The sequence below is a fragment of the Notolabrus celidotus genome, chromosome 20 (assembly GCF_009762535.1).
Source record: "Notolabrus celidotus isolate fNotCel1 chromosome 20, fNotCel1.pri, whole genome shotgun sequence".
NCBI classification, from domain to species: Eukaryota; Metazoa; Chordata; class Actinopteri; order Labriformes; family Labridae; genus Notolabrus; species Notolabrus celidotus.
In genome coordinates this window covers 55,543-60,658 of record NC_048291.1, presented here as the reverse complement: position 1 = coordinate 60,658, position 5,116 = coordinate 55,543, and the positions used below count along the sequence as shown (strand labels likewise).

Here is a 5,116-nt window from a genome sequence, read left to right as displayed (position 1 = left end):
GAAACAATCAGGACACTTCACATTCCCCAGGACGCCATGTTGTTCACACTGGACATCGATAGCCTGTATACAAACATCGACATACAGGAAGGCATACAAGCTATCAAAAACATTTTCCAAAAGTACCCAAACAAAAAAAGACCAGACAAAGAATTACTTCAATTACTAGAAATTAATCTGACCCGCAATGACTTCACCTTTAATGGGGACTTCTTCCTTCAAATTAAAGGCACCGCTATGGGTAAAAAGTTCGCCCCAGCGTATGCTAATATCTTCATGGCAGAGTGGGAGAGATTAGCCCTAGCCTCTTGCGCGAAGAAACCTCTCCATTATTTTAGATATCTAGATGATATCTGGGGTGTCTGGCCCCACTCAGAGGAGGAGTTCAAAGTATTTCTGCACACCCTCAACCACCATAACACATCCATCACCCTGAAATCCACCACCAGCTTCATGTCTGTTGATTTCCTGGATACCACCACCTACAAAGGTGTGGGATTCCAGGAAAAAAACATACTGGATATTAGGGTGTTCTTTAAAGAGACGGACACCCACGCCCTGCTCTTTAGGACGAGTCACCACCCCAGACATACCTTTGCTGGGCTGGTGAAGTCCCAGCTGCTCCGTTTTCACAGGATCTGTAGTGACAAGGGGGATTTTAAACAGGCCACTAAGACGCTGTTCTCGGTTTTGGCCACCAGAGGGTACTGTCGCTCTTTCCTGAGAAAGTGTCTGAAAACATTTCTGGAGACTAGGCCCAAACAGACCTCTCCAATCCTCCCCTTTGTCACTACATACTCACCATCCACTGTGAAATTGGTGAGAGCAATCAGGAGCAATTTTAGTTCTATCCTTGGAGGGACAGACCTGCTGCAGAACAGGAGGATCATTGCAGCCTATAGGAGGAACAGAAATCTGCAATCCTACCTTGTTAAAGCAAAACTCTCGCCTTTGTTGACCTCTGCACCCAGGGGTCACGGGCAATTTTTCAAGCACCAGACCTGGTTGCAAAACACACGAAACAAAACAATTTTTAGAGTGCAGCTGCGGGGAAGCCCTCTAACCAGGAACTGTGTCTACCTGATCACCTGCGCTACCTGTGGGACACAGTACGTAGGTGAGACGGGAAACACGATCCTGGTGAGGTTCACGCAGCACAGACACAATATTTTGAGAGGTAGGGAGAGTCATACCTTAGTGGTGGGACACTTCCTCCTCCACGGATGGGACGCTGTCCGGGCCTCAGTCCTGGAGGCGGACCCAAAATGGAGTGTGGCTCAAAGACGGCGAGCCGAACGTATTTGGATCGCCAGACTCGGCACGCTTCACCCCCAAGGCCTCAATGAGAGGTAGGCCTTAGGCCCTGGTGGAGAGCTGTGATGGCCTGTGCATTGGACCGGGATCCTTAATTCTAACCTTTCCTAACCCTAACCTTTCCTAACCCTAACCCTAACCTTTCCTAACCCTAACCCTAACCCTAACCTTTCCTAACCCTAACCCTAACCCTAACCCTTACCCTAACCCTAACCCTAACCCTAACCTTTCCTAACCCTAACCCTAACCCTAACCTTTCCTAACCCTAACCCTAACCCTAACCCTTACCCTAACCCTAACCCTAACCCTAACCTTTCCTAACCCTAACCCTAACCCTTACCCTAACCCTAACCCTAACCTTTCCTAACCCTAACCCTAACCCTAACCTTTCCTAACCCTAACCCTAACCCTAACCCTTACCCTAACCCTAACCCTAACCCTAACCTTTCCTAACCCTAACCCTAATCCTAACCCTTACCCTAACCCTAACCCTAACCCTTACCCTAACCCTAACCCTAACCTTTCCTAACCCTAACCTTTCCTCCTAACCCTAACCCTAACCCTAACCCTTACCCTAACCCTAACCCTAACCTTTCCTAACCCTAACCTTTCCTAAACCTAACCCTAACCCTAACCCTTACCCTAACCCTAACCCTAACCCGGTCCCTAACCCCAACTCCTTACCCTAACCCTAACCCTAACCTTTCCTAACCCTAACCCTAACCCTAACCTTTCCTAAACCTAACCCTAACCCTAACCCTTACCCTAACCCTAACCCTAACCCGGTCCCTAACCCCAACTCCTAACACGCCCGTGCCTCCAGCTCTCAGATCTGGGGCTTATTGGTAGTACAAACAAACAAACAAACAAAGAAATGACCAAAAGACTCATGATATGATTTATTGCAAAAGAGCAAATTTATTAAAACACCCGAACAACAATTTATTAACACCCTATACTCACCACACCTGCGGAAAAAAGGAAAAAAGGACAAGAAAATTACGTGAAACTTAATTGTACTGATCCAAACCTGAACAATTTATCAAACAAACAACAATTTCCTAACAATGAATCAATTAACAAAAACAATCTATACTTACCACACCTGTAAAAAATGTAAAACATGTAAAATAGGAAAAAAGCACAAAAAGAATGCACAAATCCTACCTATACTTACCCAAACCTGAAAAACTAATTAAAAACTAACTAAACAAACAACAAAAAATACAGGAAAATTCACAGAAAAATCTAAAATACAGTTGCAAATTAATTGTATTTTCAAATAAACCTAAAAAAGACTAAAAAATCCCCTCTAAAGCACTATTTTAAAATCCTGCCCTCCTATTGGCTCAACTCGAAATTCAAATCCTAACAGGACTGCAACTGACCCTGGGAGGGGGCGTGGCTAGCTGCAGAGGCTGTGAGGGGAGCAGCCTCACTTCTCCCCTCACTTCTCTCTCATCCTGCATGCAGAGCAGACCTCTCCCTAGGAGCAGAAAGCAGATACACACTTAGGATTAGAATAGGAAAAAAGGACACGCATTTAGACTTAGTTTGAATCAACAGGCTGCCTGAAGAAGGCCCAGATAGGGCCGAAACGTCGCGACATAAGCCTGTTATTTAGTTTAATCACCCCTTATCAATTTATAGCCATCCCAACCTGTGGAAAACAATTAAGAATTAATTAAATCAACATAAAAATACAAAAATATATTATAAATAAATACACAATATTATACTTACCTCCTCAACTGTTCACACGAACATGAGAGGATACAATGATGACGCTGGCTGGACCGAGGTCCGCTACCGCCACGGTCGGATGGACCGCCGTGGCGAGGGGCGACCCCGGGACTTCAGCCCACGCAGGCGTCACTCTCCTCCGTTTGGACGCTCACGCTCTGGCCCTGGACAGAGGCGCACCTACGCCTCTGTCACCCGGGTCAGACGTGGGGACAACAGGAACGATGGATATCGCCGCCGTCCTTACGAACAAGGCAACAAGCCTCAATTTTTGGAACCACGGGCTCCCTATGGACCCAGAAAAAACAACACACGTAAACACAAAGAGTTTACAAAGACTCTTTACAGCAAAAAGTACATGAACAACAACAATAAAAGAGACATGTACAACAACAACAACAACGACAATAATAAAAGGGACAAACAGAACAACAGGGAGGAGTGGTCAGACGACCCTGACTTTGTGAAAAAGGTGCGTGTGTTGCACACAATCATCAAAACGGTCCACCACCTCAAGAATGTCTCTGCATCTGACCCTCCTCCTTCCATCGCCAGAATGGGGCAGAACCTGGCAGAGAACATCAAGCCAGCGGCTCCCACTCCTCACACGCAGGCCCTGATAGAGGGGAATGCGAAAAACTGGGCATACACAACCATGATAATTTTAAGGGAGCATTATGAGGCAGTGATGGAGGCTGAAGTGGTGAAACTGAGCAAAATGTCTGCTCACCACTGGCGTGCTCCGCTCGAGGTGGCTTCTTCCTGGGCGCGAAAGAACCTGGGCCGTCGCCTCGACGCGGGCACCCTGGAGCAGACAGAAGCTCTGTTGGTGGCTGGACTCACGCAGCCTACAAACACACCCGCACCTGCACTTCCTGCACCCACACCCCCACACGCAACTGAAACAGAGTGCATTTCTCCCACCCCTACCACCGCCCCCCCTCAGGCTCACGTCATGCACGTGGTGGCGGAGATTGTCCCGCAGCCGCAGCCCTCACCTGCGGCGGGGCCTGTCTCCGTAGCCACAATGACCGAGCCGGCCCAGGGTGAGTGGTCTCCTGCAGTGGGTGAGGAGACTTTCCTCTCCCCTGCCCCCCGGGAGGCCTCACCTAAGGCCCAGAGGGTGAAACGCACTCCAGCCAAGGAGGTCGGGCCTGATGTCTCCCTTCATCGTAACCCCTGTGTGTATGAGGGACAGGACACAATTATTGATTCGACCCCACAGGAGCTGGAAGCTCAACTGAGTCCGATCCCCCCTGTACAGACACAGACACCTCCACCTGCTCCCAGTCCTGTGGCTGTCTCAACTCCGTGCAGGCTGAGGTCTGCGGTCCAACGCCAGCTGAACCTAGGACCACAAAGCACAAATTCAAATCCACCTGAAAAAGAGACAGAGACAGAGACAGAGACAGAGACAGAGACACATGAAACCGCACAGACACCAAGGTGCAAACCCAGCAGGCACATTAACACAAAGAACAAAATGAAGGATTGGAACCTCAGTGTTACAAAGAAATGGCTCATCATGGGGGACTCAAACGTGGCCAGAATCCCTCCATGTAACATAGAGGGGCTGCAGATCGACAGTTACCCAGGAGCCACTTTCAGGCACGCTGAGGCCATCCTCTCCAGGTCCGTCGTCTCCACCACGGTGGAGAAGGTGGTCCTGTCCTTCGGTCTGAACAATAGAAATCAGAACATTCAACAGACCACGGTTAAGCAGCTGCAGACTGCAGTGAGGGCTGCTACAAATACATTCCCTCAGGCGGAGATATGGGTCCCTCTGATTAATTTCTCTGGAGCTCTCCCCACAGCAGAAGTTCTGGCCCTGATCCGCCTGAATGAATATATTGAGAAAAATCTAAGATTCATAACAAAACTCCCACAAACCTCCTTTAAGACTGTGGAGGACAAGATCCATTGGACCCGGGAGACTGCTGGTCTCATGCTGCAGCACTGGGGCCAGCACTTAAACTAGAAATCCCCATAAGCCTGCAAGCACAGGAGGGGAATAAAAATGTATTAGTGTTAGCAAAACACTTTAAATTAACACTCCCAC

General features: G+C 48.4%; 4 long non-coding RNA genes across 6 annotated transcripts in view; all 4 read right to left on the bottom strand.

Moving 5' to 3' along the window:
* Positions 1-1,426, bottom strand: LOC117832790. Its single transcript, XR_004635260.1, has 3 exons — positions 1,194-1,426; positions 928-1,001; positions 1-63 (listed from the first exon to the last, which is right to left on the bottom strand). It is a non-coding gene; the product is annotated as an uncharacterized LOC117832790 (long non-coding RNA).
* A 781-nt stretch (positions 1,427-2,207) lies between these two features.
* Positions 2,208-3,047, bottom strand: LOC117831831. The gene is made up of 2 exons (XR_004635087.1): positions 2,703-3,047; positions 2,208-2,282 (listed from the first exon to the last, which is right to left on the bottom strand). It is a non-coding gene; the product is annotated as an uncharacterized LOC117831831 (long non-coding RNA).
* Positions 3,048-3,702: 655 nt separating this feature from the next.
* Positions 3,703-4,762, bottom strand: LOC117831830. Its single transcript, XR_004635086.1, has 3 exons — positions 4,649-4,762; positions 4,056-4,405; positions 3,703-3,862 (listed from the first exon to the last, which is right to left on the bottom strand). It is a non-coding gene; the product is annotated as an uncharacterized LOC117831830 (long non-coding RNA).
* Positions 4,763-4,962: 200 nt separating this feature from the next.
* The window catches only part of LOC117831832, a 2,340-nt gene continuing 2,186 nt past the window's right edge, over positions 4,963-5,116 (bottom strand). For 2 of the 3 annotated variants that reach the window (XR_004635088.1, XR_004635089.1), the window contains exon 6: positions 4,965-5,116. This exon is cut by the window's right edge and continues 311 nt beyond it. This is a non-coding gene — a long non-coding RNA (uncharacterized LOC117831832). The other variant, XR_004635090.1, reaches the window with a different exon arrangement.